This window comes from Nothoprocta perdicaria, unplaced genomic scaffold (assembly GCF_003342845.1).
Source record: "Nothoprocta perdicaria isolate Ctin4 unplaced genomic scaffold, notPer1 scaffold_48, whole genome shotgun sequence".
In the NCBI taxonomy this organism is placed as follows: Eukaryota; Metazoa; Chordata; class Aves; order Tinamiformes; family Tinamidae; genus Nothoprocta; species Nothoprocta perdicaria.
This window is the reverse complement of record NW_020455732.1, coordinates 3,406,096-3,422,167: the sequence shown is the minus strand read 5'-3', so window position 1 is coordinate 3,422,167 and position 16,072 is coordinate 3,406,096. Positions and strand designations below refer to the sequence as shown.

General features: G+C 45.1%; 1 protein-coding gene across 1 annotated transcript in view; it reads right to left on the bottom strand.

Moving 5' to 3' along the window:
• ADGRB1 (adhesion G protein-coupled receptor B1) overlaps nucleotides 1-16,072 on the bottom strand; it is a 256,076-nt gene that overhangs the window by 80,146 nt on the left and 159,858 nt on the right. The gene's annotated exons all lie outside the window — the stretch shown is intronic.

Genomic DNA, 16,072 nt, shown 5'->3' with positions numbered 1-16,072 from the left:
AGGGGAGAGAGGGGGAGAAGGGAAAGGGAAAGGGAAGGGAAAGGGGAAGAAGGGGAGGAAGAGGAAGGGGAAGGAGCTGCCCCGACACGGTCCCCATCTCCCTCCACATCCCCAGAGCCTCCCCAGCCGTTCGGCCCCCAGTCAAGAGCACGCAGGCTGTGTTGGGAGGGGTAAATAAGTGTTAAAATGTAAAAACCTGAAGAGAAGCCTTATTCTTATGGAAGGTGGAGAAGGATGGAAGGGCCACGCACCCTATGTGGACACCCAAGATGTTCCCTGAGCCACGAGGGGCGTGGACAGCGCTGCTGGCAGAGGGCTGAGGGAAGCTCCAGGATGGAGTTGGACAGCCTCAAGGTCCCAGGGGCTCCTGCTCTGTTCCCATGGGCAGGACACGGGTCCCAACCTGTTCCTGGCACCAGGGGACCAAGCCTGGACCCTCCTGCATGCCTGTGCTGTGGACAGGACGCCCCTACATGTTCCCTGGGTGTTAGAACTTTGTATGGCTCCCTTTGAGCTAAACCAAACATCCCTTTGAGCCTCCCGGGGTCGGGCATCATTTTCCAATGTCTTTTTTGAACCTTCTCCTACACACACATGTCCCTCTTGGAAAGGACGTTGTGATGCCGGGCCAATGCATCACGACAGAGACCCTACCCTTCTCCTACTTGTCCCATCCTACATATCCCATCCCCTACTTGTCCATATCCCCTCCCCTACTTGTGCCATTTCTTTCCCCAAGAACTGCGTTAGCCAGTTTTGTTTAATCCCTATGACCAAGACAGATGCCTTATTTATGATGTCTATAAATATTAACAAACGCTTAGGCTCCGTCAACCAGTTATATATTCTCATAAAAAGTATTAATTTAGCTTGACAAGATCTGTTTTCCATAAGCTGATTGCTATTAATTCCTCTATTTTAATTAGTATGCTATTATTCAATTATAACCATGATGTTACCCACAATCCTTTAATTTCTGGATCCCGTATCAGATGGTCTGTTGTTGTGCCTAAGATGTGAAGCTGACAGATCTAGAGCCATGCTGCTCCGCTTGCAGACGCACTAGCGTCTTTCCAGACTTTGGGAACGTTTCCACTCTTTCCTTACTAAAGAGCAATGATCCACAATTAGCCTCAGCCCTCTCTTTAGAGCTCCTGTTTGCAGGATTGCCCTGACTTGTTTATCTTAAAAATGCCTCTTTTTCCTAGATGATGTATAGCATGTTTTCTAGCTGCTTGTGTAATTAAAAGTATTTCATTATCATGGAATGTGGATTAAGTACCCGGGCTCTCTTCCAGTTAGAGAATACAGTCATTTATTGAAATTTCTGTATTATTATAAATAAATCTGTCATTTCGATCTAGTAACAAACCAATAGCATTAGGATACATTTTGGTTTTAGTGTACTCTAAATTTTCCTTTTTACTCACTTTAACAGTCTTAGACAATAAACTTCTTTGTATATCTTTTATTTTTCCTTATCTTTTTCAAGCTCTTAATTTATATTGCTTGCTATCAACTTACCCTTCGTCCATATCTCTATAACAGTTTTTACAGCTTTTACTTTCTCTCTAAAGGAGACTGTTGTTTTTGGTACTTATTGGCATATTTGTCTCTTTGTTTTGTTTTAGTGCTGTGGTCATCTTTTTCATTTATGGTTTTGCAGCTATCTGGAAAAATGCTCTTTAAAACACTCCTAATTATCATTCACTTTTTTTTTTCCCTATTTGGACAGGCTTTTCCAATGGTTAAGCTTAAAGCCATCATCCTTAAGCATCACATAGGGGTATATCGATCCACATCCCTACCTACAAACAGTTTGGACTCCCTTCAAATGTATGGGTGCAATTGCCTTAACATCCCCTTTCAATCCTGAAGCCCAGTTTTACTCCTTTGCCAGCCTCAGAGTAGCCTAGGACAGATCTGGGCCATGCATCTGCGAAAGTAACTTTATCCAGAAACAACAACAACAAAAAAGCAAAACCAGCAACAGAAAAAAAATCCCCAGAAGGCCTATGAAAACAGGAAACCCCAGGGATGTATCAGAAAACAAGAAACACTCCCTAGACTCTACTTTTGGTCTCAAGCCCTCATGGAAGATAAACTGACAGTGCAGTGGTGAATGCAGAATTAGGGAAGATTAAAGTCTGTCCAGGGCCAAAATTGCACTTGGCGCAGTCTGATCCCCATTCCTAAGACGTGCATACAGAGAGAGCGCAGAGTGATATCTAGGTAAGAAATCCATTTTATAACAACCACCCTTTGCTCTTGTAAGACTTGGTCTGATGCCTGCTTATTTATTCTTTTGGATTCAAAGAAATCAATTGGATCGAAGCCATACGGTTTTTACATTAGAAACGGCTATAAATCACAGAAAGGTCAGATGCTGTGGGACATGCTGAATCAGAAATTTGCCTGGCGTAAATCACCTCGGAATAAGTCCATCCATGCCATTTAATAGAAAAAGAGAATGCAGCCCTCGTTATTGCTAAAGGTGATTAATTGATTAACAAGCTGCTCAGAATATTCAAGTGCTGGGTGCTCCAAGGAAGGGGTGAATCTCCTTAGCGAATCTCCTTAATTGCCTATTCTCACTGCTCTGCAATCCTGGTATCTACCCCTCATCTTAGAGATGCAAGATACAGCCCCAAAAGGGTCTGTCAGACGGGTCAAGAATTATCAGCAAGTGGCCCATGGTTCAGAAGCAGACTTAAAACCCCAGATCATTTCATCACTGGGTCTTGTCATATAAAGATGGTTCCACTGGGATCTATTCAAGAAGATAATTACAATGCTATGTAAAATGCCTTAATTGTGGACCTAAAGCCTGCAGAAGAAAAAGGCATTTTAATAAGCAGGTCCTTTAAGAGTGGCAAAGGTGCACCTGTGTATACAGATTTCATCTGCAGATCAGCACTGACCCCTTATCTTTGCAGCAAAACCTTTGATTCTGCAGGAAAGTGCACCTGGTTTGTAACAGCACACCCCTGATTGCAGCCCAGCATCGAAGAGAGATGGGTTTGAGTTATTTGCAAATATTGAATCCAGGTACACTAATAAGGAAGAGGAATTATTTTCAGGCATTCTCAAGAGAGGAGAGAAGAAAGAAGAACTGTACTAAAGGGAGAACGTGGGCAGAATATTAGAGAACAACGTAGTCGGATTGATTACGTGCCAGTCGAGGAATTGTAGAATTCCCCAAGCCAGACTGGTGCTGAAAATATTGTACTGGTAGAATTAGCAGGAAACCTGGATGGTTTTTCTCTCTCTTAAGGTCTATGGTCAAATTTATCTCCAGTGTAATCCCAATGATGTTGCACAAGAAAATGTTTCCCCATATGTTTGCAAAATCGCTGGGAATATTATTTGAGCACTTGATGGGAATAAAAAAAAAAAAAAAAAAAAAAAGCACTATATTGTAGATTTAAAGAAGAGGTAAGCCCATGCTTAAGGACCATCCTAAATAAGAATGCTTTTCTCAATAGGAATTTTCACAAACGAAGAACCTTTGTTGTGGCAACAGGCATAGATTAGAAAGAGGTTTTAAAACTGAAATATATCTATAAGACTTAAATAATGCAGCCAATCTCCAGAAGTTTCTTCCAAACACAAGTTTGTGATTCTCTAATACTTCCAAGCTCACATGCGCCGTTTCCCCCTTGCTAGCCAGGCAGGTCATGCAAGTGCTTGGCTTGGGTCCAGCTAGCAGATTGATTATTAATTTGGAGAACCAGAGATGAAGTCAAAGTTAATCCTTTTTGTGGGATTCCCAAAAGCAATTTTCATTTCCAGCCACAGGCTGCCCCAGAGCGCCTTTCAAACACTTTGGCTTTGCACAGTAGCCAGGGACACAAATGTGCAATCATTATCCTGTAGCGAGCGTGTTGTATTCACAGTTTCTGCTGGACCTCAGAATTAGATTTAAAAAAGTAGGTGGTTTCCTGGGAAAAGTAACATGAAAAGCTTTGTACCTTTCCGAAAAAGGCAGGTTAAAGTAAAATATATATATATTTCGTTGGTTGGCTGAAATGAACACAAGCAGTCTCATATCACACAGGTAATGTCTGAAACAAACATTAAGCTAAGCGTGGGTCAATCTTTAACGCTCTGGATACTCAGAAAGTTTTGGATGCTGCCAGAGTATCAATTTAGGTTTTCCTAAGAAAACCTAAAAAAACCTATTTTTTTGGATTTTTTTTTTTTTTTTTTTCTTTCAATGCCCCGATTCAAGGCCAGGTTGAATTCTCATCTATGCTGGTGAAAATCCATTGAGGCATCACACATATCCAAGAAGTCAGTCTAGGTTTCCTGAAGTAAAATCCTTCTTAGACAAATCCTGCCCTTCTGTGCCTCTGAATTCAAAAGATTGCACCAGTTTGGTAGCATCAGTTATACCCTACCCAGGTTAAAGCAGCAATCTGACTGAAAACAGAAGCTCCAGCTCAATACCTATTTATCCAGAAAACTTATTTCAAAGAGATCATGCCTCATCAACCTCTTCTTTTAACTGATAGGGAAACTGAGGCACCAAAAGGAGACATGAAATGGATGCAACCATGTTCAAACTTTTATATTATCACTCATTCTGTGTAAAAGTGCTCCAGTAGACAAAACCAAGATCTGTATTTTGAAAGCTATTGTATTTTCTTTTTATAGAAACCTAATTTAAACACCATGGGAAGTTTGATGTCCCATTTGAGAGCATAACAGTGAACTGTCTCCTGCCACACAGAGGGGACAGAAGATGTGATGATCTCTATCTGCGGTGCCTGGTAGGTACTCTGAATGTGGCCCAAATTCAAACAATTTCAGTGAACTCAGAGGTTCTTCCTCTTCTTGGAAATGAGCCCTAGAAGATGGAGACTATGTGGCCACCGAGGAATAGACCACAGCATTAATCTGTCCTCAGCTGCTGAGATCTCTCTGGCTCAGGTCCTTACGAGCTTTCTTTGGCACTGATGCCCTTTTTCTCACCTCTACCCTGATAGAACAGACCTGGCACTGAACAAAACAATTCTCTACTGGTAGGAAAGAATCGATAATCAGATTAGCAGCTATTATTAAATTAGCTTTTTAAGAAAGAAAAAAAAAAAGCCTACTATTGATTCAGCTGGTTGGTGTAAGGAAAATTAAATCAGAGCAGGGATATTAACTTTTTTTTTTTTTTCAAAAGCCCCTAATTCCATGTATTTTGGGCTAATTTGCTTCAGAATTGACACAAGCCAAACAAAGACAGGGGTGATTTAAGAATAAATTAAGGAACTCTCAGAGATGAAGGACATTTGGGATTGTCTCCAGATTCCTTTGTTCTTGTGTGGAGGGGAGAAGGAAGAGAAAGTTGTGAAAAGGTTAAAAACAAGGACTTCTCCCAGCTGTGACTTTGTAATCAGGGCTAACTGAATTGGAGCATTTTTGCAAGGGACAAGGTTACTTTTCTATCTGCAAATTAGCACTAGAAAAAAAAAATAGCCCATATGCAGCTTCCCCTCTGAAGCCTTAATTAACATAAACAATGTTAAAACGCACAAAGAAATACATATTACCATTGAAATAAAGCATATGGCTGGCTAAATACCCGTAAGATTATCTGGAGATAATCTTTTCAGACACCATAAATACAGCTGAGGCTGAGCCGTAATGACTCTCATCAGAAGGCCACACCATCCCACTGGAGAGGAAACTTAGCACTTCGGAACGTCAGCAGCCTCTTAGGCTTTAAACTGAGGTTTAAAACCCAGAGCATGTGGCTGGTTATTAATGAGCCCTTTCTCTCTTTTCACCCCTGCTGCACAGCTCCATAAGAAGATCTGAGACATGGACATGATCTCTTACAGGTGGAATTTGCACCAGTTTGGTCTGTTAAGCCCCTGAACAGTCCTTGACACATGCTTCTTTAAAGCAGAAGACCTTGAACTATGGATTGCGGTGGGACATAGAAAAGAAGAGGAGAAATAGAAAACACTGCTGGTGTCCTTGGTCTTGAAAAGAGAAGCAAAGATGAAGACCCCCCTGCAAGGTGCCACAAAATTCCATATTGCAGAGGAAAACAATCCGACAGCTGCTGCTAATCAGGCTTGGGAAGATATTCTTTCTTGACCCCATTTCTGGTGATTGCTTAATAAATAGCAGATCTGATCTCTTCTACCGTATCACTGCCTTACTTGCACAAAACATCAGGAAATTGGCTTAAAGTATCATGAGTTTTTTTTTTTTTTTTTTTTTTATAATATATTTGAAGTCTTTTTGTCTCATGGATTTTCCCCTTTAAAAGGATGACATTTTCAGCGTGCTCCACAGAAGTGTGTGATTAGAAACAGAAAAGCCTACAGCTCCTTATAATCCCATGGTTTCATGGCTTTAAGAAAAAGAAAAATCTCCTATGTGGCTACCCTGTGTACCCTGGTATCATAATATCTGCTCACCTGTCAGTATTGCAGATGACCTTAGACTGCTTTCCATAATAGATCAATGTTTCATCCAACCAAGGTTTTAGCCTCTGCTCTTACATTGGCTATTGCTACCCAAAGCTAAAAGCACCATCACAGCATTTCTGGGATCATTCAGATGCCAAAAAGGAGAGAAAAAATGGCCATGCTTCCTAATCTTACTTTGAGGGCAACTTTGCCCCATTAGAGCTTTCCTGTCACATCAGAGTATCAGAGTATTTGAGCAATGGGTTGCTAGGAATCAAAGTCATCTTAGAGGAAAGGTAAAAAGTGGAAAGTTTCTGTGTTCCAACTGGCTACAAAAATGCTCAGCTTGCCTTCTCAGCTTTCACACAAGAGCTTTCTAGTTAAAATTTCTGCATTATGGTGAGAAGTCCGACTCTGTCCAACTTGTCCGACTTGTGGCTCGTGCAGAGAGTCTCTTTCATGGTGGGAAGAATCAGGCTGAATCACAGTCTGGAGATGGGAATCTACCTTTTTTATTTTTAAAAAAATTATATGGCTCTGCAGCAGGCATTAATTGGTGTATGATCAAGGCAATCTTCTTTCTCTGCCATCCACAACAGTTGTCCCGAGGTAATTTCCCAGTTCTTGGAGAGTTTCTTGCTGCACAAGAGCTGATACTCAGCGGGCCTTAGTGGTAAATAACAGCCTCACCATAAGTATTGAAAACATTTTAGGGAAAATCCTAAGGGGAACTGAGTGACCAAGGACATTACCATAATACATCATTTACTGTACTTGGACATCATGGTTCCTGCTCAGGTCTCATTGGAAAGAAGGCTTGGGAAGAAGGCAGTAATTGCCTTTAGTGAGAGTACCAGGTGCCAAAATTAATGCAAGACATGGCAGACAGCAAGTAACAAGCTGGAAACACTTCCTTTGGCTAGCCAAGGATGTACAAATACACTCAGGAAAAGGCAATGAGAGCAATATGAGCACCTGGTGAGAGATTATCTCACATCCTCTCAATGTACAGTCTGTCTGCCTTGGAAATGTCAGCATTTATGTACTCTTCCCAATCTCAGGATTTTCCCTGGTGTCTGCAAGGGAACCTAGAAGGACTGAGCTCTTCCCCTAGCCCTCACGCCAGGGCTTGGGGAGCAGAAGGATGTTTAGTTGGCGTGAGGCAACAGACATGACCACCGTCACATGGTGTTTGCACCGAGCTCTGGAAATCACAGGGCTTTGCCTCTTAAAACAGCTGCTTGTCCAGCTGGGGATTTTGAATATTGCTTTGACTGAACAGAAAGAGAAGGATGGAAGCGTGTTATTAGCTGTGAACAAAGAGTCTGCTCGTCCAGGCTCGGCTACAAATGCCCTGTCTCTTGCATGCTCTGTTTGCTGCCTGCCCCTCTCTGCAATGACCCTCACAATCTTTCCTCTCTCCCCAGGTTTTCACGGCATAGCTGGCAATGGAAACATCACTGCCTCTTGTCTACAGATACTCAGTGTTTTGCAATCTGGTCATCACTGCTGCAAAATACCTGTCCCAGCTTAAAGAGTACAAGAAGCCCCACAGCCAGGTCAGGGTGAACGTTGACTCTTTCACCACAAAAAACAGTAGCTTCAGGGAACACTGCTTCCCAGAAAGCTAAATCGGAAAATTGTAATGGCTGAGTGCAGGGCTAGAGGATAGAGAGACAAAGAAAAATAAATCAGGCAGATGACAGAGGGGCTGGGAAGAGGAGGAGGTAGCAGACGGGTAAAGAAATTAAATCAAGAAGCCAAATTAAGGTGCTGCAGGCAAAGATGAAGATGCAGGATTAAAGATTAACCGTAACCAAGAAGAAGATGCAGCCCTTTAGAGGTGGAAATTACTTCAATGCATTTAGCAAAACCCCCACAGATCTCCCAGGAGTGAAGTCACAGATGCAACTGGACCATGGTTGCAAATACAAGTGGAGCCATGATCTTCTGGGTCACCTCATGCTCCAGTGCTTCCAGCTGAGGAGGAGAACTAAAAAGCACAGCAAAGGCAATCACCCTAAATAAGAGAAAGTCTGTGTTGGCAGAGCTTCAAGAGTAGAGGTTGTTTCTGAGAAGGGTTTCACAGAACCACAGAATGGTTGAGGTTGGAAGGGACCTCTAGAGATCATCTAGTCCAACCCATCCTGCTCCAGCAGGGACACCTAGAGCATGAGGCACAAGGTGGCATCCTGACGCATTTGGAAGATCTCCAAAGGGGACTCCACAACCTCTCTGGGCTTGCTGTTGTATAAACTAATGTTGGTGGTATCTGGAAATAATTCAGGATCTACCAGTGCTACATTTCCTGTCCTTTCCCAAATAAATCTAATGGCCAGGAGTTGTAGTTAGACCCTCAAATCCACCACTGCTCATCAGTCTCCATCCTTCTCTCTATACATCACAACTACTGCTTTAGATCAGGCTGGAGAAAGAAAAAAGCAAGGTAGGATGTACTTGAGGTGGAAGTGCACATTTCACACGTGCATCTTCACCGCTGAAGGCAAGAGAGCTCATCAGGGTGAAATGTCCCCATCAAATATGAGCAGGTAGAGAGGACGACCCTTCAGCTCGGCCCTGGGGCTTTTCCCAGCATGGCACATTGAGCGTTTGCACCATTTCACATCACTGCTCTGCAATTGCCAGGAGAAAGGTCATTTACGCTTTGCCACTTACTTCTCACACAAGTAACTCGCATTTTGCAGCGGGGCGTCTCAGAACTTGTTCCTGTGAGAGCAAGAATAGGGCTGGAAGAACTGGAGAGGGTGATGGGGTTAACATCTTTGAAACCCTGAAGTGCTTTTTTTCTGCTCTTTCAAACATACTAATAAGGCAGTACAGGGTCATTAATGACTGAACAGAGCACAATAAGAGCAGGTTACTCCCAGATAAGCTAGCCTGTCTTTTACAATCCAACCCTGCTCCTTGGTCAGACAGAGCATCGACTTTATTCCTGACTTACTCATCCCGTGATCAAAACCTCCAGGAGACCCAAAACCTTTGTGTAGGACCCTCTTTAAGCCTACGGTTGTACTTCAGTGAGCTCTGAATCAGGTCCAGAGAGCGATTAGGAGTTCAAAGAGCCGTGTGATAGCAAGAGGCATGCACGCACTCCTGCACGTGCAGAAGCTGCTCTGCAGAGCGTGAGGTTAAGCCAGCGCGAGTTCAGCTCGCTGCTCTTTTTTTCTCATCTCTCACCCGTGCATTTCTTTGCTACCAGGGCTCTTTTCTCTCTCTTTGTCCTCCCTTTCCCTTGAACTCTGCAAAATGAAGCTGAAAACCAAGAGAGGCTGCATTGAACGGACCCTCGGACATGAACGTGGCGTGTGTCCCTTGCTCCCAACTCGAGTTTTGTAAAGCAGCATGTGCCGTTTTCCTGAAGGTCATTTGGATCCTGGTTCAGGGAAGCTGCATCACCGCTCTCTGCTCTTTCTCATCGTTATTCTGTGTACACAGCTGCTATAGATGTCCTGCCACATCATGCTAATTTGTTATTGAGAGGATGGGGTGGGGGTCAAGGAAATGTAAAGCAAAACACTAAAGCCCACCCTGGCAGCACTGGTGGGATTGCTGACTTGACTTAGGTGGGTGTATGAAAGAATCTACCGGAAGATTTGCTTTGGATTAACACTCACAGAAGACGGAGGAAACCTCTGGGAAATAAAAATAATTTAATGCAGTGAGGGGGCTGGCACGCTAGTGGCTAAATTAATGCTAATAAATAAATGCTGATCTTTTGGATTGTGCTGCCCCCGTCTCATAGAACAACCTGTTCCCAGCTCCCCTGGGTGCTGATCAGATGGTTTTGCACCGGAGGGTCAATGTAAACAGCTCCCCAGTGGACAAGATGCAGATCAATCAGTGAAAGGGGCCGAGATCCTGATGGCAGCAAGCACAGAGCCACTTGGATTCTTGGAATTCCTCCAGCTCTATGCCGTGCTCCTAAGAGTGGGATGTTGTCGCAGTTTGGCATGCGTGACAGCAGCTTGAAGTTGCAGGGATGCGGAAAGATGCAGACAGAGAAGCTTGGGATCGTATCGGACTACGGAGCAGCAGAGCAAGCCCAGTGGGTCTGTTTTACATCTTCATCGTGACCGTCCTAGATCTGCTCCGTTGCCTTTTCACCAACAGATCCCATTGGGAGCAAAGCCCTGCCCGCGTGGCAGACGGAGCCCCTAAAACCCTTGCAAAGACCAGGAAAAGGAGCAGGTGCTGAGCGGAGTAGCCTGGGTCTGCTTGTGCTTTTCTCAGGAAAGCAGGTCACAGCGGAGGAGGGGCAGTCACTTCCCAGCTTTGCAGCTGAAAATGTATTTAACCAAAGCTATGCTGGCCACTGAGCACTGTGCCAGCTCCTGGAACTCACGCAAAGAGGGATTGCCATCAAAGCCTTTTAAAACCACTTTCTGCTAATGAAAATGGCTTTCGGAGATGCAGGCTGCTGGAAACCTCTCTCCTCCCAGCAACGTTCCTCCATTAAGCTCTTCCCTCCCACTTCCCCATCCTGCCTGGTCTCCGCACATCTGGGCAGTACAAAGGGCAAGGCACTGTCCGGGAAACCCAGAGAGTGGATTTTCAGAATATTTCAGAATATTTAAGGCTGGAAGGGACCTCTACAGATCATCTAGTCCAACCTTCCTGCTCAAGCAGGCACACCTAGAGCATGTGGCACAGGGTGGCATCCAGGCGGGTTTTGAAGACCTCCAGAGAAGGAGACTCCACAACCTCCCTGGGCAGCCTGTTCCACTGCTCTGTCACCCTAACAGTAAAGAAGTTCCTCCTCACCTGCAGATGGAACTTCTTGTGTTTCAGCTTGTGGCCATTACCCCTCGTCCTATCGCTGGCCACCAGTGAGAACAGCCTGTCCCCTTCCTCCCTGCATTCTCCCTTCCTGAACTTATACATATTAATCATATCCCCTCTGAGCCGTCTCTTCTCCAGAGAAAACAGGCCCAGCTCGCTCAGCCTCTCTTCATACGAGAGATGTTCCATTCCCTTAATCATCCTGGTTGCCCTTCTCTGGACCCTCTCCAGAAGCTCCACGTCCTTCCTATACTGGGGTGCCCAGAACTGAACACAGTACTCCAGGTGCGGCCTCACCAGAGCTGAGTAGAGGGGCAGAATCACCTCCCTTGACCTGCTGGCAACGCTCCTCCTGATGCAGGCCAGGATGCCATTGGCCTTCTTGGCCACGAGGGCACACTGCTCACTCATGGTTAACTTAGTGTCAACCAGGACTCCCAGGTCCCTCTCCGTGGAGGTGCTTTCCAGCAGGTCCACCCCTAATCTGTACTGATGCCTGGGGTTATTCCTCCCCAGGTGCAGGACCCTGCACTTGTCCTTATTGAACCTCATGAGGTTCCTCTCTGCCCAACTCTCCAGCCTGTCCAGGTCCCTCTGGATGGCAGCACAGCCCTCCGGAGTGTCGGCCACTCCACCCAGCTTGGTGGATTTTCTCTCGCAGCGACAGCAACACCCCTATCCCCAGCCAGCCAGCTTGTCCAAATTGGACAGATGTCGCAGCATCTGTGCAAACTTCCACTGAACTGTCAGCTGTATTTCCTGCGCTGATGCTAAGCCGTGTCGCACCAACAGGCTTTGGAGGGTCTCAAAGAGAATTCGCCCGCAGGGAGTTTCCTACTTCCCACTTAGTACAAGGACACGGAAATACTCTGCAGCTAATTAAATATGTGCCAATTATGAGGCAGCACAAACGATGACTGTGCTGGCTAAAACAATTTATACCGAGGAAATGCCTCTGCCGCCCTGTTGTTAGGCAGCAGCCTTGAGAAAAGCCTTTTTTTTTGCACAAATTGCCAGTTGCAGCAGAAGGCACAATCCCAGGTGTGAAGTGTCCTTTTTTCCCTGTCAATCTCTCCACCCCCAACTGCCCAGCCATACATTCCTAATATGCACCTATATCCGTGCCAAACCCATCTGTCACCGCCTTCCTCGATGCTTTTCGCCTTGGCAGACAGAGCGCTCAAGTCTTGCGTCTGCTCCTGCAGACCTGTGCAGACACCCTGGGCTCAGTTTCCACTCTGCAACGTCCTTGCATGGTGCAAACCAGCTCGGCTGGGCAGAGACACTGATTTGTGAGGCTCAGCCTGCCACAAAGACAACAGGGAGCAGGATTCGCCTCTAATTCCCAGGCTGGAAGGCTTAGGAGTAGTTCATAACTTTTTCTCACTGTGATTCCCATTGCAAATTCACTTTATATCCACTTTTCTAAGGCTTTGGGGAGGCAAGAAACATGGAATGAAACTAGCTCATATCGCCATCCAGGACATAATGCAGGATCCGAGCTTTCATGCTTGTCTCAGCAGAACTGCACGCTGCAAGTGTGATGTCTCCTGCAGCAAAGCCTGCACCTTAAACCAGAAATCTCAATAGCAGAAGATCAGGTAGGGCTTGCAAAGAGAAGATGAAGGGGTATTCCTGTTGCTGAAGCTCTCTCCACCTCAACTAGGAAAATGGGGAGAGGAGAGGCTCCAGAAGAAAGAAGCAAATGACCTTCAGCAGTAACAGTAGAAATTACTCAGCTTTTCTCGAAGAATAGCTTAGATTTTGCAGAGGGCATTTTTTGGACCTGTAGGTGAAGGAGAACCTATTGGAGAAAGAGGCTCTGGAGATCAAAGGCAGTCCAAGCACACATGCTTGTGCATGATTTAGGTGTTGATTTAGGTGTTCAGATCACTTAGTTTTACACTCAGCGAATCCTGCCTCGAAAAAGGATTGGGGAGCACTGCATTAAAGTGTGTGCTTGTAAGGGAATGCTGAGTTGTCCCTGCTCAAATGCCACCACCAACACTGGTGGTTACTTCATCCAGGTCTTCTACCTACCAGAGAGTGGACAAATGGACAAGAAACAAAGGGATGAAGCCACTTGCCCCCATCTTCTCCTACCTGAGGGCAGTGGAACTGAGAAGGAAAGCAACAGTGGATGCGACATCTCATACTCTATCCACCTCTTTGATCTTTCTTTCCTGAGAGGACAGAAGATGTCAGACTGAATAAACACCTTTGCTGAACATGGGGCTCCCTGGCCTCATCTCCCGCTACTTTTCCTGGGAGGACAAGGCAGGAGAACAAAAGTGCTCTTCGCATGTCTGCGTTCAGGGGACCTGAGAGCAGGTCCCTGCGAGGCTTCTGTCTCAGAGCAGCAGAAATGTTCCAAGAATTGCTGTCAGTTTGGATGTATTTTTAAACCATCTTAACCATGAAAAGCTTGAAAACAAAATTATGTTTGTCATTTGACTGACAATGCTTTTTTTCTTTTTTTTTTCCCTGCCTTTTAGATTCACCAAAACTCTCCTAAAAGATTAATCTGGGTAAACATAAGTGTTAAAGAAACTTCAGAACTGTAAGTGACCTAGAAAAGCAGTTCTTTGCTCAGCTCCAGCTGCAATAACAACACATTGAAGGCTGTGAAATACTTAGGTACTACAGTAATGGGACTTGTGTAAGTCCTGTTTCACGGGCTGCGGCAGTGGCTCTTTAGCACTGCTGAAGATGTAACAAGCAGGACAATCTCAGCTCTCTTCCAGGTCCCAGGGGCAGCTGACAGAGATGGCAATTAGCAAAAGCATCTTTTGCACATGTAAACTGAATGAATTAAATGGAAATGGCCCGGGGAACAAGTAGGGAAGAGAAATACCCAACACCACAATTTTCAACAAGCACTTCTGAGGCTCCAATGCCTAAGCAGAGAGAAATGCTGCATGTTAGAAGTGTGTGTGTGCTGGGTAAATGTCTTTTTATATCTGTGTAAAAAATAAATAAAAATAAAAACAGCTATTTTCCCACACTGCTCTCTACTAGCAACGGGGTCACTCCAGGTGTATCCCAGTGTGCTCAAGTCATGCAGCATTTGGGGCTAAAAGGATTAATTACTCAAAGATAATAATCCTGAGGACATGCTGAGGGGATATACCTCGACATTCCTATTCCTAAGAGAGGCACAGAGCTCTTGTGATGGAGCTCCAGCATGTCAGCTCTGTCCTATTCCGTTAATGCCAGTTCTGACTGCTGGAGCTCCAAGGGACACTTTTCTTTTAAGGCAGCCTAGATTTTAGGCATTCACATTGCAGTGCTCAGCTCTGAGTCCTATCACGACCAGTAACTAAAGACCAGCCCCATGCGTTGCCCTGTGACAGGTACTGCGGCTCCTCCAATATCTGGGAGTGGTTCAAGAAGGCAGCACAGGATAGGAATTATGCCCAAGAGGTTGTGCGTAAAGAAAAGCTTGTCTGGGAGAAAAACGTATATGTTTGTGAGTTCTGCTGTGCCTGTTGCCTTTGGGGCATGAGGATGGGCTGTACCCATTTTATATCTAGCAGGTTTGCACATTGCCAGCGTGACCTGCTTATCCGACTACCTGACGCTTTGATCTGCAGTGCTTGAACTTGACATGTCCAGGCACTAGAAGAGCAGTGGCTGAAGCACTGGGAACCAACTACCTGAAAATATAGTCGAAGGGATGTGTGTGATTTAAAAGTGGCCCTTTAGGTAAGCATAAATGAGTAGCACAGACCCTCTCTCATCGCTCTCCTGTCAGTAATGCACCTTGTGAGCCAATGAAACAAACTATGAGCATCCCAGGGGACCCTGATGCACATGCCGATGGGTCTTCCCACTGCCCATAGCCCCTGATATATCGATAGGCCTCTCATTTGTGCCCATATGGAGCATGGAAAGTCACAGATGCCTCAGCTCAGCAGAGCTGTTAAGAGAGGACGTTAAACCAGAAGGTGTGAGCTCTTTCTCAGCTCTGCTTCCTGCTGGTGACAGTGGATAATTCACTCCCTTGGTTTTTCTTTTTTCCTAAGTGACAACATTTTGGGGAACAGGCAATAATTCATTGTTGTAATTGTGAGATTTTTCCTTAACATTGTTACTACCCTCTTGGCTGCTTGGTTGGTAGATCAGATACTTTGGTCAGAGATCAGAGAATCAAGGCTCCAGGTTGCAGTGGAGGGTGATTTTTGCCCCTGTCTGTCCATCACAGACAAGCACCCTGGCCAGATTTACTGTCACATCAATATTGCACATGTGCATTAAGCCACCTTGAGAGTCAGCTCTGGCCTAAAGCAGAGGGCAGCTCGGGAAGATTAATATGCATCTTCCAAAGGGTCATTATTGTAATTGAATCAAAGTATTTGCAAAGCATTGGAAAGAGCCTTGACAAGTTTGAAAATCATTACATGCCGTGCTACCTCCCAGCGCCCTTAATGGAGCCTTCCAGCCTTGCTGTGTCAGTTGTTTTTCTTTCTGCTGCTCCTGACAGAGGATTAAAGTGAATTCCAACAAATCCACTGGTGAGGGTGAAGACGATCTGCCCTTTCACCAGTGTGTATTCATCCTCTATGTCTTGGGGAAGGCAGCGGTGCCCAAGGGCTTCCAGGAGAGTCAAATCCACCTGCCCTATGGGTCTAGGTGACCCTGCAACTCTTGCTCTTGGCCACAGCTTGTAATGATCGCCCTGAGCACACCCAGCACTAGACCCCCTGGCAAAGTCTTGAATTAACCATCCCTCATGCAACAAACATGCAGAGCTGATAGGATGTGAGTTTATCTAATGTGGGTGACAAATTCTCACACATTTAGAAAATTGTTCGACAGAAATAAATAATAATACTTATAGTGCTATTTATGGTTACTTA